A 17,889-nucleotide genomic window follows, 5' to 3' on the forward strand; every position below is an offset into this window, starting at 1 on the left:
GACCATCACACTTTTTGATGAAATGAATTATTTTGAAACACTGTGTACATTTAACACGTATTTTTTACATGTTTTGGTGGAAATTACAAGTTCCCATATATTTAACCAGGTTTTTTTTTTTTGACTGAAAAACATCAAAAGGTCTCATATACAATTCGTTTAAGAAAAAATATCTGAATAAAAACGGTCTCCAAACAACCAACCCTGGGCCTTTGGAATTCAGATTACCCAGTCTCTTATGATCTTAGGAATTATGTTTCCCTAATAATTAGGGCACATCTCAAGTAGACACCATGCTGTACAGGGTATTGAGTATTAAAACAGGGAATTAGAATATTCAAAAGCAAAATATATATGCGTATATAAAGATATGCCACATATAAGACATTAATTTCTCCTTTAGCCCCTACCCCACACAATTCAACAATTGCTAATAAATTAAGAGGAGGGGCATATTGATGTACTGCTTGACTATAACACAAAGAAGTGTAGTTAGCAAAAAGCTGCAGTGGGTAATGAACAGTATTTTAACTCGGCAGTTTAACCTCCGTGTCTGTCAGCTGTGACCTTTTACCAACCCCAATGAGAGTCTGATTTCTCACTTTTGCTACTCACTGCTGGATGAGTGAATGTAGAATTTGACAGCGAGAGGTTTTACATGAAAAGGAAAGGTACTTAAAAAGCATGTTTTGTGATGATAGGCTACATTTATTCACTGTTCATTACACTGGGTGCAGCCGCAGCGCTGGTGGATTGATTGGGTGTGAGCGCTTGTCTGCTGTGGAAGTGAAGAGGTGTTATTGACCTGCATGGGAGCTCAAGTGACCTTTAGATGACCCCCCTTTCACCTGAAATTGACCTTGAAAACAACCTAGGGTTCACTCCCATTTAAATAGGGGGGAAATGCTTCTAACAGCATGTGAATTATTAGAATTGATATATTGAGCATTTCCTTTTCTTCCCCCCCCCCCTTTTTTTTTTTTTTTTTTTTACTTTTACAGAGGTAAATGCATGTAGGGGGTAAGGCGAGTGTTGGCTTTTAAATTTCCAGACCCTGCAGCTGCTCTGCTTAGTGTTTGTACAGATTTATGGAGGAGGCCAACCAGACTTTGGACCGCTTGATGTAAAATTTTACCATTCATCATTATTGATTAGAGTCCACACTCTGTGACAGAGCCCAAACCTTACTATGACAATTGCTATTTCAGTTGTTATGGGCCATAATGGGCCATAGGGATGATTTAAAGGAGCACAATAGCTATCTGTAATTACACATGAATAATCCATGAATTCTACACCACAACGCTTGTGATCAGACCCTAACAACCAAGGCTTGAGACATTTATTCTTGTTCTCTCTTTGGCATCTGTGCCAAAAGTTGCCAATTTATGAAAATTTAAGCACAACAAGCTTACCCTCTCCCATGTTCAAAGTTTTTTTCTTTCTTAGTTAAAAACAAATCACACACTTGGAAACTGATAGCATATTGCCTTTTTACAGATGATGGGATCAATAACTGAACTCGCTTCTTAATAGAAAAGAATGCCATTATTTCATCAATTAGCAACAAGTAAATATACTAGAAATTTGGTATGACTGCTGCTGGAACCAGAGGAGAAAAAGCAGAACATTTACTACTATTGTTTTCACCTTTTAAACAAATATTTTCCTTGGAGCCTTTAATGTCATGCTTGGTCAGAAAGTTGGGGGAGGGGGTGGAAATCAAGACCATAAATTAGTTACAATGGTACAATGGAAATGTGATTGGTCTTAGGCAAGCTTTAATAACTGTTGAAACTAATATGCTAACCTAGGGATTCATATGTTGGACTTCAACACTAAATTACTCTTTAATTTTATGTGAAATGGAGACAGGGAGAAAATGCCCACCAAAATGTTTGCCTACGTGCAACCCCTAACGTCCAAAGGGCTGGCACAAACACACCTAATAAAAAATCACATTTGTTAGTGGGTCTTCAAATTATTCTCACATCCAGAATCTGTCTTGGAGGGGAGACCACTCCATGGATATGGCAATTTCAAAGATAGTTTTATGCGTGGCCAATTTTTTTCAGAAGACTCCAACACTTCTAGATCCGAGAATGGGAAATCTACACAAAGTTTGTAAGCTTGTTTCTTCTAGCTCTTAGAATTTGTGTAACCAACTACTAGATTTACTTATTTTGAGATTTTGATTTCCTGACAATTTAGGAAACCACTTTGGCAATGTTTTGGGTCTATCTACCACATATTCCAGAAAAGTCTTCCTTCTGCCTGGTTTGCAACATTACAGTAGTTCAACCTATTTGGGGCATAGTCGTGTTGTTTAACTCAGATGCATTTTTCATACTGTTCAAATATTTACATGCTGGGCTACAGGCTTATTAGCAATCTGGTGAAGTATTTGTAAATCTGGATCAAAATTCTGACAGGATATTTATTGCATTGACTTGACCTATTTTCTATCTAAAGCCCTACTCCATAATTCTTGTTTCATTTGATGTTAATCCTATGCATAAAAGGCAGTAACCACAACATTTGTACACAATAACACTCTAACATCCACACAGGAGGATTCTCCTAATCTGACTGCCCCCTACCTCCCTCAGCGTGTGAGGTGTGTGTGTGAGGGGCTTACACCTGTGATTGCTTTAAAGCTCCATGAGCTCCTGACTTAACCAGCACACGTTATCTAGGGCATTTTACTTTCCTCATCTCTCCTTACAGTGACGATCCAGTGCAAGAGTCCTCAGCAAGGAGAAGACCAGCAAACTGCCAATATTCTAATTTAAGATTAGATCATACTTAGTCATCCTTGGGAACCTTTTCTTCCCTTCAAATTGTTGTAATATTGCTATGTGCTTTGGATATTCCATTAAATGGGTTTCACTGCAAAACTGAAATGTAACCTCAAGTTTTGAAAAGCAACTGATTTAAAATTAAACAAAAGGCAGTTTTTTCGCCAAGTCGTATAAATGATTTTTTTTTCAAATATTATTTCTTTCTAACTGTTCTCATTTGTCTGTACATCAAATAAACCCAAAGCAGGGGCACGTCTTCTTGAATAGCAAATTCTTTACAAAATACAACAAGAACGAGGGCTTGTAATTGGTGTAACATTAAAAATCCATGTATTTATCTAGTCAGCCTCCATCTCATCTTTGTTCCTACCTCTCTATAAAGGGTAAGGCAGTTTTGCCCAAAGGAAGAAATAAAAGGGAATCCTCGTTAAAAGGTACATTAACGAAAAAAGAAAAGCTTTATTGAGGACATGTGCAGAAAGGGATGTTTGAGTAGTAAATGATAATTTACTTTTGAGGTATATTAAAAAGGTTTAATCTTACTGATCATGAGTTAAATTGGATGTTTTAATCAGTTAGCGAGTGCCAAAAATAATTATGCCAGAGCGCTTAGTCTGCGGAACATGTACACAAAGCATATAAATCCTCTGCTTCCCCAGGGATTTCTCAGAATAACACATAACTAAAAGACAAAAGCGATATCAAACTCATGTAAATTAACATTGCAAATGATCTGAAAAATATAATAAATAACATGATCCCATCACTTTGAATATGCAGCACAGGCAAGGGTGTCCAACACAAATATATGCATTAATCTCCTGTATCCTTACTAAACTTCTTCAGTAAACTTTTCTTCCATGTACTTTCTACAGTTCAATTCAAGGTCATTCCTTTCACTGAAAGAGCTGGGCTGGGTGACAGAGCATAGAAATCTGTGTTCCTTTTAGAAATAATTGTGAAAAATAGGATTATTTTCCTAATGAGTTTTTTATTGAGGAAGTGTAATAAAGGAGTTGGACCTAAGAACCTTGAGAATCCTTTGAAGTTCTAAAAATGCTGTGATTTTTAAGATTAATATTTACCACAATTTTGATACTACCCAAACAAAAGAGAATAAATAACAGATTATAAAGATGAACTAAAAAGCGATAGGTAAAATTATTTCAGCTCTTGCACAATGAGATTTGCGATGAATTACTTCAAAATACTGCTAGCCACAAAGACGAAGGTAGGCCATATGTTTTATTGATTCGATTGGTGTAGAAAATATAATGTGTATAATTTTGTGTGCTAAATTTTCCACACCCCCAAAATCCTAACTAAGATTTCTTTTTGACGTATCTTAAGTGTGCTGAGTACATATTGACAGTTTGATTCAATTACAACAATATAATTTCAGAATAATAAATACCTCCACCATTTCTTCCACAGATAATTGACAAGTTTGTAAGTACAAACAGTATTTCTTAACATAAATAATAAAAATCTCTTGGACCACAGATTACTTCTAGTCACTGATTTAAATTATTTTCTTCCGGGGACAAAAATAATTCCAGTCCAGGTAGCCACCAAATATTTAGAAGATTTCTAAAATATGTTTCTCTGTACACAGTAGAATCGACTCTGGAATATTTACTCAAGATTGATGTAGAAATTTATCATTTTCTGGAGGTTGAGGATTATTGAAATCTAAAAGAAGAGTAGGCTGAGGCTAAGTGAAGCATCGGTTACACATCTGATGCTTTTCCCATTGTGTAACTTAATTGGTTTACACTGATTTTGTACTGGAGTATTTAGGGACAACATGGGGGCTTTTCTGCAGATCTGAACAGCTGCTTGATTTGTTAATGAACAAGGTTATCAGTAGCCAATTGCTCACAGCTGAAAAACTGCATGCTCCTGGTTAGTCCATTGGAGAGGGAATTTTTTAATGTGGCTTTTGTGTTGGACACTGTTGCCTTTTGGGTGATTTGGGTACATACATTTGTCCCTTTAGTAATCCAGCTTCATTACATGCAAATTAAAACTACTACATACACATTTTTACTCTGTGTAATGGACGTAAGGATGCGACAGAATTACTCATCTTTAGAACATAGGGAAAAAGCCCTTTATCATGGAATTGTCAGTTATATCACTTATTTTTTGGGGGGGGAGGTCAAAGATCCCTTTGAAAGGTTTATGAAAGGTAGCAATCTCTACCCACAAGTGTATGTTTAAGTGTACACACACACATTTTGCCAACAATATGTCATGTAAACAATAATTCCTATGCATTAGGTTAAGAGCCCTTTCAATAGAATTGTTTTGAAATAGACTTCCTTTAGTGCCAAGGAGAATGCTGTTTTACAGATTAAAAGGTTTCTACTTAATCTTATAGGAAAGAAGCAATTAAGTACCAGGCTATAAAGATCAGTTACATGTTTCCTGTCAAAAACTGGACCATACTGCATAGACAACAACAACAACAAAAAAACATTCATTGGCATAAAGAATATACCCATTCATTTGCATTGCCTCTTATAGAACCAGGATCATTGAAAGACGGAAGATGTCTCCCTTCGATAAATATGCGGTTTTCATTTTTTTCTAGATTTTCAGCATAATTTCAGTGGCCAACTAAATAATGGATACACAGTTGACCCTTGAGCAATGCAGGGGCTAGAGGTGCTGATATTAAGAAAATCATAAGGAAGTGAAAATACGTTTACAGTACTGCGCTGTATTTATTGAAAAAAAATCCACATAAGTGGGCTCATGCAGTTCAAAGTCATGTTGTCTGAGGGTCAACTGTACAGATATATAGTCCTAATAACAATTCTGAAAATGAGATTTGAAAGTAAGTCCAATGCTCTTCAGTGTGGTACCCATTATTCTCTCCTATTCCAACATTTCCTTAATTACCTGCTCCAGAAGAGATGCTTCAAATGACTGGACAATCACAGTCCTTGTTTTTAAACATCATTACTTTACTAGCCATGGTAGTTAATAATGCTTCCACTTAGAGAATAGACACAAAATAATCAATTGTTGAAATATCAATACTGATATCTCATTGAAGATCTACAAAGAGATGAAGAAACTTCAAGGATGTATTTAAACTTTAAATATTAAAATTGGGTTTTTGTTTGGATCCATTATTATTATCATTCCATTTCCAGGGAATATTGTCTTGGTTTACAAAAAGAAGAATTTTGTATGATTTCTCTAAATTTAACTTGGAATCCAAACAAAACAAACATAAAAAACCTCCATGGTCAAGCATTAAAAGCATTTCCTTAGATATACCCTTAATTATTTTGCCCCTCTCTTGATTTTGGTTAAATCCCACAACTATACAGCTGAATCTGTCTGTCTAGAGAGTAACATTCCATCACGCTGACTGGTCTCATATTCCTGTGTACTGCCTACAGTGGGCCCTTAATAATATCATGTAGTCAGTAAATATGTCTCCAGTATGTTTATACTTCTATTCTCCTACACATGTATTTCATGGCTTCTCACTCTTCAAACCTCAACACCCTCTTTCTTGTCCGTACTCTCAGCTGATGACATTTTTGTTTTCCTTTACTGAAAAAAACTGAAGCAATCAGAAAAGAACCTCCGAAGAGTCTATTCCCCACATTACCAGTACATGTGCTCACATACTCTGCCTTCCTGCCTGGTGGGACTCAGGCCACTCCCAGGCTCCTTTCTCAATTCAAGTCTGACTTTCACACTAGTTCCCATCTTTCCCCCCTCCTCGTGGACAGAGCCCCAGGAATGTGCTCCTCGCTTTCTCCTGTCATATCAATTGTTCACTCTTTGCTAGACTTTCCCCATCAGCACACAGGAAATCAAATTCTGATTATTACACCACTATGACTTACATCTTTAGAGAAACTTTTGGTTTTTTTGTTCCCTTTTCAGCAAAACTTCTCAACAGACTTTTCTTTTTTTAATGTTTATTTATTTATTTTGAGAAGGAGAGAGAGAGAGAGAGAGAGAGAGAGAGAGAGAGAGAATGAGTGGGAGAAAGGGAGAGAGAAAGGGAGAGAGAATCCCAAGTAGGCTCCTCACTGTCAGTGCAGAGTCTGACATGGGGCTCGATCCCAGCAACTGTGAGATCATGACCTGAGCTGAAATCAAGAGTGGGTTTCTTAACCCACTGAGCCACCCAAGTGCCCTAGACTTTCTATTCTATGTCCAATTTATCTCTTTCCATTTTCTACTAAACTCACCCTAGTCTAGATCACCACCACAGCATGACCGCTGCCACCAAATTCTGCTTTTCAATCACAATTCCCTAATTGTAAATCCATTGATCAATTCCAAGTTCCTTCCCTATGTGACTTACCAACAATTGACAGAGTTGATTAGTCCTTCTTCCTTGAGACACTTCCTGTCTGTACCTGGTTCCTACGTGACAGTCTCTTGGTTTTCCTCCTACCTGATGAATGCCTCTTCCTCTGTTTCCTTTACTGGTTCCTCCTTTTCTCCCAGGCCTATTAATCTGAATGTTCCCCAGAGTGCACTCCTCTATCTTCTCTTTTCCAACTATGTCCCATTCCTTGGTGATCTCACGTAGTCCAATGGCTTTGAAGAGCATCTGGGTGTTTAAACTCTCCAATATGTTTCCAATTTAAATATCTGTCCTGACTTGATGACCTGACATACTCATGTAAATGTCTAAGAGCCAAATCCAATATGTGTTCAAATCTGATCTTCTCCCCACCCCATATCTGTTTTACTTACAGCCTCTTTGTGCCCCAGATGATGACAGTTTTATCTTTCAGTTATTTGGGCCAAAAGCCATGTTTAATCCATCTGCAAACCTCATCAGCTCCACCTTCAAATATCAAAGATCTAACCATTTCTCACTTCTACATTACCATCCTGGTTAGAATGACCATGTTGTCTCATTTTTATTGCAGTACCTTTCTACCAGGTCACCCTGTGTCCACCCTTCCCTGCTACAGTCCACTTTTACTATAGCAAACAGAGTCTTCTTATAAAATGCACTTGTGATCATGAAACGCCACTGTCAAAATTCAGCAATGACTCACCATTTCCCTTAGAATAAAAGCCAAGATCCTTGTGATGGCCTAAAAATCCCAGCATGAACTGGGTCCTGCTCCTCTGTTACCACATTTTCCATCACTCTCCCTCTTTCTTGCTCATTCCACTCCAGCCACACTAAACTTTTCTCCTTTGGGGCCAATGCTCTATTTATTTTCTTTATCTGGACTATTCTTCCTACAGATATTCTCTTAGCTAATACTTTTCTTCCAAGCTTTGCTCTAATTTCATCAACATGGCCTAAGGAACAACTTTAATACCACAAACTGAACTTCCTCTTCCAACACTCTCAGTCCTTCTCAACTTGCTCTAGTAGGTCTTTTTCATAGCACTTATCAAATTCTATCTATTAATCATATAACTTAAATATTTATTATGTTTCTTTTTTTTCTCTCTCTTATCACTAGACTCTAAGTTTCATAAGGCACTGTTTTGTCGACTGGTCGATCACCACTCCTTAAAACCATGTGTGACACTTACTAATAAACATCTGGTGAAGGTGTATGGTTTAAAAATATATCAGGAATTAAATAAATATAATCAAGTAGTAATAAATAAATGATATAATATAAATATATCTCTAATCATTTCATTTCTTCAAATTTTTATTAAATACTGTCCATGTGATAATAGTCTGTTTTAAGGAATCCATAGTCAGAAAACAGAGGGGAAACTAATGTCTAGCATAGTATAATATACTATGACAGCTGTAATAGAGTTATACATGGGGTATCATGGGAACATGAAAAACCTGCTGAGGACTTCACCAACTAGCAAGGCCACTTGTTGTCTCTCCATGTGACAGAGGCTAGAGATTTATTCTTTGGAGAAATTTAAACAACCTGTATATTTAGGGACATTAGAAACAGCAAAGGGTGAGACTGACTTATGATACTGTTAAGTAAAAGTTTATATACTTAATGGTAAGCTCACCCCCATCCCTAACACACACACACACACACACACACACACACACACACACACACACGGAGAGAGAGAGACAGAGAGAGAGACAGAGACAGAGAGAGAGAGAGAAAGTCACTCCCAGAATATATTCCATCAAGTCTAAGGTCTATAGCTCACAGAAAGGAGCACTGAGGATTCATTTCTGGTGAAACTGAATGACCAGTAAAGACAGGCTGCTATATGAGGGTTTCTCCAATATAAATGACAGGTCTCTGCTCCCAAATCCTGGTATGAAATCACTCACTCATTAATCCCTGACAATAGATACAGAGCTTCCAGTCATATTTTTTGCTTTATTCTTAATACATATGGAAAGGCCAGTAGTTTCAGATATTTGAGAACACCTCTCATGGAAAAGACAGAAATTAGAACAAAGAAACAGAAAAAAAGGAGAGAGATTTTTCATCTTAAATGAGCAACAGAAAGCGATATGTGGAACCTGGGATAATTACAAGGGGTGATTGGTTTTCCTGTGTTTGCCAAAGGAAGGAATAAAGAAGAGGATTCTAGATTGGAGAAGGATGGGTGTGTCATTCATTCATTCAGTCGGTCAATACAGAGTATGTGCGCTTACCGCACGTTAGGTACCATGAGAGTCAGGGTAGAAATAAAGTTTCAGCAACTTGAGTCTGACATACCCAGGTGACATTGAAGTCACAGTAACTTGGTGACTTTTTATGTACAAATTTGGAGCCCCAAAGAGTTACGTGGGTTGAGAATTGTCACTACTGTATAACTGGTGCTTCAAGTAATAGGCATAGAGGAGATTTCTCAAAGAGAAAAAGCTACAGATAGAATTCAAAATTTTAGATCTATCAATTTCCAAAAACCTATTATACAGGTGTAAAAGTTGTATGTTAACCAGATAAACTTTTTAAAAATAGGGTAACATTAGATTTCAGGGGAGAGCAAAGCACACAAATGCACCTTCTTCCTCTCTCCCAATTCTGCCAGAGAAAATTTCAAATAGTAAGTTTTGATGAATGCATAAATATGCTTTTTAGATTGAAGTACTCATTTTAAAGACTTCATATCATGCACAGATTTAACAAAGCTTAAGAATTTTGAAAGAATTTTATTAAGACTATATATTTTGTGACAAGATTTTTTTATGCTTCCATTCATGAAGTAATATACCTCCCTATATGTAAGTGTACATTCAGGGGTGCCTGGGTGGCTCAGTCAGTTAAGCATCCCATTTTTTTTCAATGTTTTTTATTTATTTTTGGGACAGAGAGAGACAGAGCATGAACAGGGGAGGGGCAGAGAGAGAGGGAGACACAGAATCGGAAACAGGCTCCAGGCTCCAAGCCATCAGCTCAGAGCCTGACGCGGGGCTCGAACTCACGGAGTGCGAGATCGTGACCTGGCTGAAGCATCCCATTTTTTATTTCAGCTCAGGATCTCATGGTTCATGGGTTTGAGCCCTGTGTCAGACTCCACACTGACAGTGCAAAGCCTGCTTGGGATTCTCTCTCCCTCTCTCTCTGCTCCCCAATCTCAAAATAAATAAATAAACTTAAAAAAAAGTATACATTCAGACCATTGATTGATATTTTGTGTATCAATAATACACTACAAAGGTAGGTATATTTCCAAGATGTCCATATGGTATACCGTTTAAAATAAAATGAACAAACAGTACAAAAACATAGATCATACCAGATGGAATTGAGTAGACTTGGGCAGAGCAAAGCTCTCTCAGAGAACAATTGGAGGAAAAAAATGATACAACATGCAAATCATCTGTTTGTAGATGCTGGAAAACTGATGAGGCACCAAGGACTGGAAGGTCTCAAACTCTAGAGAGGGGAAAATCATGAGTGAGTAAGCGGACCTTTGCAGCTGCTTTTACCATGAGGCCTGTGCCTTTCCTGGGCTTAAGCAGGAGCCTGAGAATTGGATTTTAAACTAATAGAGTGTTACTCCTGGGAAAAGAAAAACCAACAGAGCTTTTGACAAATATTTGGAAAGGAGGTTCAAGAATATGAATGGGTTTAACCCAAATTCTGGGACTATGCAGAGTAGAAGGTTAAAAGCTAACGCATAGGGGCACCTGAGTGGCTCAGTAGACTGAGCACTCTTGATTTCAGCTTAGGTCATGATCCCGGGGTCATGGGACTGAGCCCTACATCAGACTACACGTCAGGCTCTGTGCTGTGTGTGGAGCCTGCTTAAGATTCTCTCTCTCCCTCTTCCTCCTCCCTGCCCAGTCACTTGCTCTCTATCTGTAAAATAAAAACAATAAAAAATAAATATTTTTTTAAAAAAGCTAAAAAATAAAATACCTGAAAAGTATCTGGAGGTCTATATTGCCTCAGAAAATAAAAATCAGAATATGAGACCTGTCAAGAGAATGGGGCCCCTAAAGGGGAAGCCCATCCACTGAAGATTCTAGGAGTCCAGGGTGAACCCAGGATCAGCCAAGCCACATTACGGTTGCCACACCTCATCAAAGCAGCTTTCTCCTTCATTTATTTGGATTATTAGCTTTCATTCCTTCTACCTATCAAAAATAAAGGGTGTACTCTCTCTGAAGATAGTATCTGCAGCCCCCATGATTTTTATATATAATATCTGACATTCCATCAAAAGTCACTTGGCACAACAAAGACAAAACCACATGCCTAAAAACCAAAAAGTATAAAAACAAACAGGTAGCTCCACAAATCACCAAATTATTAGAGGTTATGAAATAATTGTGATAAATATATTTATGAGAATGAAGGAAAGGAACAAAACATTTAATACTAAATTAAACCTTTCAAGAGAATGAAATGGAAATTTTAGAAATGAAAAATAAAATATCTGAAATAAAGAACATATTCAATGATGTCAATAGCATATTAGCCACAGAAGACTGTGAAGGGCATTTTGTTTAAGGAAAAGAAAAACAATTTAAACATCTTGTAATTCTGATTTCAGGATATTGACAATATTTTAACTACAGGGGGTGTAGAACAAAACTTTGAGCATATACAAATTTTAAGCTTTAATGTTGTGAGAAACCGAAAGAAAGGAAACAAAACAATCATCTCTTGTGTGTAAAATAATACACATATACAGTTTGATCATTTTTACACAGTGCTGCCAACTCAGTAATTTTCTAGTTGATTTCCTTCTTTTCAGTCTTTCTTGGCTGTTTGACAATTTTTAAATAATGGTATTAGAATTTAAGTGAAAATAGCAGACAATGTGAAATGCACAAGTCAGAGGGAGTGTATATGTTTAGACACAGAATTAAGATATATATTTTTATAAAAGGGTAGAATTCTAGCTTATTTATAAGGATTATAGATATGCTACATGATAAGAGATGTGACAGAAAAGCTGGTTTCGTAGCAATAATAGTCAGTGACATATTAGCAATATAACTAAGTGCCAACCAAAATCTTTCACAGTTACTATGCCAAGACTAAAATAGAAATCAGACACATGTTTCTATCAGATGGGGGTTCATTGGTAAGATGCAGCTGTTGCCTTCAGCACAGAAATTGAAGATAAACAGATTCATACTTTAAGAGGTTACAGCAACTTCTGGTAATCTAAATTCAGGTTACACTTCCAACGACATGAACACCAAATAATGAGAATGATTTCAAACACCTCGTCAGGTAGTGATTCTTAAAGCACATATCAGAAATCTCTGATTTCTATTCAATTTAATTCCATTAATTCTTACTAAGTACCATGGAAAAAATTGATAGTTGCTTCTCAATATCCATTCTCCTCTTCTTTTTTAACAGAAGTCATGCATCCAGCTAAAAGACTGCCTTTCCCAGCTTTCTTGGCAGATGTATATATATGACTAAGATTGAGTCAGTAAGATTAAAATAAAGTATCACATACTTAAGGAGGGAGTTATCTTTTATCGCTTTTCCCTTTCTCCTGCTTTCTAGAACATGCATGTGACAATTGGAGTTCCACTAACCACATGGATTCCATGGGCTCAGTCTAGGAATGATAGAAAGATGATCTAAAAGAAACTTATAACCTGAAGTAGCATTTGGGACTGCCAGACCACCCTGTTCTGCCTACCTAACTTTAAACGCTGGAGAAAAATTAACATTTTAGCCTACTATTATAGGGGAAATGTAATATGCAGTCACACCTAAACCTGATATAAGTGCATATGTGTGTGCTAAATATGGGAAGTGGTGTGTCCTTGTTTTTCCAAGAAATGCAAAAAAAAAAGCTCACCTTTGCACAATGGTGGGAAACTGAGAATTTAACATGAGTGGAAGTATAGACATCATTGATGCTGTTTCTTAAGTGAAAAATGATACTTTGGGCACAAGTGCAATTTAATCCTATCTTTCTGATCTAATTTAAAGAAGGTAATTTAGATCTATTATCTGCCATGATTAGGAAGTCAAATGAAGAATAAAACTAAAATAAGCTAATATCTCATTGGGATAAATAACTAGACCACTCTAAGAATACACTAGACATTTGAAGAGTGAACTTAGATTATCGCTGTCATTCATTAAATACATTCAGGGCTCTGTGTAGCTGGGGATGTTTGATCATTATATCATAATATAATGATTAATGTATGGATAAACCTAGTAAGTTGTAGACAACACAAAATACCAAACCGGGCATTCCTCAATTCATGTGGTTATACAAAGCTGTACTTAAGACTAACTTAAGAAAGGCTTAGAGCTGAGATTATTTCATCAAAATCACCACCAGAGTAATGTTGGGTCCTCTGCGTTCAGTACCATTGAGTAGCAACTAGAAAACAGAAATCACATAATCACACAACTCCAAGATATAAGAAAAAAATTCCTGGAGTTCTGAGATCCATGTATAATTGTCTTCTGATCCTGAGAAAACAATCCTTCCGAGTCTGTCTGTCTTTCTTTCTTTCTTTCTTTCTTTCTTTCTTTCTTTCTTTCTAGCAGTCGACACACAATGTTACATTAGTTGAGGGTATACAGCATAGTGACTCAACTTCTCTATATGTGATGCTATGCTCAACACAAATGTAGCTACCATCTGCTCCAAAGAATGCTATTACAGTATCATTTTTCAATGAAAAGTATATAACTGTGTGGTAGGAAACACCCCATTCAGATAGCTTTAGTATGAATGAAAAGTTATTTTGTAGCCAAAACACTTGAAACTTTGTTATACTGTTATAGTGAAAGACATGAAGACATTACTTCATGAAGATGGTACATATCCCAACCAAATATTTAAGTATATAATTAAGTTACCATGTTACCCCAGAAAAATCCCTGCTTAGACCACATTCTGCAGGTATTCATTCCCTCTAAACATCTTCAAGTATACCTAAAACACTAGTAAATAAGCACAGGAATAACACTTCAATATTTGCTATGAGCACTCACACTTTGACTTTAAGATTGCTCTAGACTTCTCATCTTCTAACTCGTAAAAATTTTCTCGGGTCCCTGGTTTTTAAGCCTACTATTGATTCAAGGTCTCTATTCCATGTCCAGATTCTTTTTAGCTCCTCCCAGAAGGAGATGGCATTTATTTCCCCACCCAGTGAATTTGAGCCAATCTTAGGACTTGTTTTAATAAATAAATATGACTGAAGTAAAGTTTTTCAAGTACCAGACTCTGGGTCTCAAGACACTTTGCCCCTTCAGTCTTCAACCTCTGGCTAAGTTGCCCTAAGACTGCTAGGTAAGTAGTCAATTTAGACCCCTGAAGGGTAGCAGTCCGTGGAGAAATGAGATTCACCAGCCAACAATGTGCAACACCTGCCATCTTGGATATTCTAGCCCAGCAGATTCTCCAGTAAAATGTAATCACATGAGAAACCAAGAGTCAAGATCATCCAAAGATTGCCCAAACTCATGATAGACAGTAAATTGTTATGGTTTCAAGCCACAGAATTTGGGGTTGGCTTGTTGTGCAGCAATAGATAACTGATGTAGTGCCTAATCTTCCTCTCTCCCAGGAGGCCTTAGATTGATGACCTGGGTTTGAACCATCTAACTTAGGTCTAACTTTTTTCAAATATCGACTATTAAAATACAACCTGAGGAATATTTTTTTCATCATCATCATGTTGCCATGGCAAAGATATAAGGTCTCCAAACAACTATTCTCTCCATCCTGCCCAGGCCGTGGAACTCTACCTAGTCAGTCCTATTTTTGGTCTAACCTCCTTATCTGGGATGCCTCTGACATGGTCTGCTCTGTCTTTGCACAAGAATAGAGTCTCTAGATACCAGGCATATTAACCCAGTACGGTTTCTCTTTGATTCTTCCAAAAAAAAAAAAAAAAACCTTTTAATTCTGTACTTTAAAATGGCCATAGGAAGATGAATAAACAAGAACAAAATTCACACTTTAATATATAGAGAATTTATGAAACAGAACTCTTAAATGAATATATTTAAGAATATATAATTGCTGACTTATCACAAAGTATAAAATCTTTAATTATAAATGTCCTGCAAATTGGAAGCTAATGAACAAGCTTTCTTCATTTGAGTATTGATGATGTCTTTAACCAGAAGTCTGCAAATACTTTCTCCTCATTCATTCTGCTTTGGCTCATCTTCCCTTATTGCACACATTGATTTTAATCTCTAAATATATTTTAATCTCTAGTTCTCAAATTGATTTGCTTCTGGCAGAATAGGCCTGGCTTACCTGTAATTTCTGAATGCCTCGTCTTGCTTCATAAATATCATCAGTAAAAATACTATGGTATAAACTATTTCTTTTTTTTACTTTTTTAATGTTTATTTAATTTGAGATGGAGAGAGAGACAGAGCACAAGTGGAGGAGGGGCAGACAGAGAGGGAGACACAGAACCTGAAGCAGGCTCCAGGCCCTGAGCTGTCAGCACAGAGCTGGGTGTGGGCTTGAAATCATGAACTGCAATCAGGCTCTGGGCTGATGGCTCGGAGCCTGGAGCCTGTTTCCGATTCTGTGTCTCCCTCTCTCTCTGCCCCTCCCCCGTTCAAGCTCTGTCTCTCTCTGTCCCAAAAATAAATAAACGTTGGAAAAAAAAAATTAAAAAAAAAAAAAAAGAAATCATGAACCACAAGATCATGACCTGAGCCAAAATCTGATGCTCAACCAAGTGAGCCACCCAGGCACCCCTGGTATAAACTATTTCTAAAGCTGAGTACCTGTGAGTACACCCATGCAATTACAACAACTTCTTCTGTAAGGCATTAAAGTTCCTGCAAAATGTTTCCTTGAAAATGGGATCCATGAAGCAACTGACACAACTATGATACTAAAGGTCTTTCAGTTTCTGGTTTGCTAGGGAGACAATGCTAACAGGCTGATTGTGGCATTAGAGATTCTTTCCTTCACTCACAAGTCCTTTCTTTCTTAACTCTCACTTTTTATCTATAATCAAGTACCCTTGGATTCAGGTTTAAAGCCTTCCACTGACCGCTCTAAGATTTTGTCACATAAACATTTACGCCCACTTGCAGACTCTTTACGGTCTCCCAGCTATCAGCTTCTTCCCTTAACTGTCCATCATTCAATAGTAAACCAATTAACCACTGTTAAGTTTTGTGAAATTCCAGGGTCTAGCTAAGTGAAGTCAAAGACATTTTTAATAGCCTTCTCCTCTCCTCTTTAGTAAATTCTTAATTTTTTTTTCAACGTTTATTTATTTTGGGGACAGAGAGAGACAGAGCATGAACGGGGGAGGGGCAGAGAGAGAGGGAGACACAGAATCGGAAACAGGCTCCAGACTCTGAGCCATCAGCCCAGAGCCCGACGCGGGGCTCGAACTCACAGACTGCGAGATCGTGACCTGGCTGAAGTCGGACGCTTAACCGACTGCGCCACCCAGGCGCCCCTTTAGTAAATTCTTATATATGTTCTCCTTTCATGGAATTCAGAGAGTAAGCGCTAATATATGTTTCCAGAGAATCACATAGAACTTACATTCTTATAGAATTCTTTGACAAAAGTGAAGCCCAGGTAATATACAAAGGCAAGGAATACAGTGATAATTACATCTAAATAGTGGACATTTTGCATGTTCAATAGTGGAAAGATAAAATTAAAGCCGTCTGCAAATCTCCCTTGCACATCTGGTCCAACTTAACAATCACTGCTGCCCCACTTGCTAATTTAGTTCCTATTTCTTATCAAGGGGAGGATATGGTGCCTACATAGGGCAATGGCATGGTAAATTTTACATGGTCAGACTTACCGGTTTTCCTATTTAATAGGGTTCTGGGACCCAATTTCCACAGGCAGGGCTAGGGATTTCCTGTACCAACAAACAATTCTCAACACCAGCTTAGAGTCTTAAATTTTGACTCAATTCAGACACTATCTGTCCAGCGACAGCATCCTATTCCACAGGGTGAGGACTTAGCCCCACAAAACTGCTCTCATCTACAACCTTCTGAGACCCCTCCCAACTCTCCCCCACCTCCACCCACTTCAGATGCCAGTCTCAAACCAACGTTGTTACCTGCACTTCCAGCCAAAGGGCTATAAATCACAGGTTCCCACAGCCTCTTCCTTGGGTTGATTAATTTGCTAGAAAGATTCACAGAACTTAGGAAACTCAATTACTTACTTGATCACTGGTTTGTTATAAAAGGATAAAGCTCAGGAACCACCAGGTGGAAGAGAAGAAGAGCTGTGAAGTATACGGAGAGCACAGGGAGCTTCCATGCCCTCTCCAGGACCTCCACCAACTTGAAAGCACTCAGAACCCTCTCCTCGTGGGTTGTTATGGAGACTTCATTACACAAGCACGATTGAGTAAATCATTGACCATTGGTGATGATTCAGCATTTAGCCCTCTTTCTTTCCTGTAAATCAGGGGGTTGGGACGGAAAGTCCCACCCCTTTGTTAGTGGTTAGTCCCACTGGCAACCAGCCCAGGTGCTTTCCAAAAGTTACTTCGTTAACGTAAAGCCTGTTGTGGTGGAAAGGGGCTTGTTACTCATAACAAGCTACCGATTTCACCCTTTGGCTCTGAAGCATTTTCAGGAACTAAATACTATGACATAAGATGTCTCCGTTGCCCTTATCAATCAGGAGATCCCAAGGGTTTGGGGAGCTGTGAGCCAGGGCCTGTGGACAAAGA

At 37.7% G+C, this 17,889-nt stretch overlaps 1 long non-coding RNA gene across 1 annotated transcript in view; it reads right to left on the reverse strand.

The window, feature by feature from the left end:
- The window catches only part of LOC123379104, a 102,085-nt gene extending 84,514 nt beyond the window's left edge, over window positions 1–17,571 (reverse strand). Inside the window, exon 1 of the long non-coding RNA XR_006583098.1 lies at window positions 17,374–17,571. This is a non-coding gene — a long non-coding RNA (uncharacterized LOC123379104). The remainder of the gene's footprint in view (window positions 1–17,373) is intronic.
- Window positions 17,572–17,889: the final 318 nt, after the last annotated feature.

This window comes from Felis catus, chromosome A1 (genome assembly GCF_018350175.1).
Source record: "Felis catus isolate Fca126 chromosome A1, F.catus_Fca126_mat1.0, whole genome shotgun sequence".
NCBI classification, from domain to species: Eukaryota; Metazoa; Chordata; class Mammalia; order Carnivora; family Felidae; genus Felis; species Felis catus.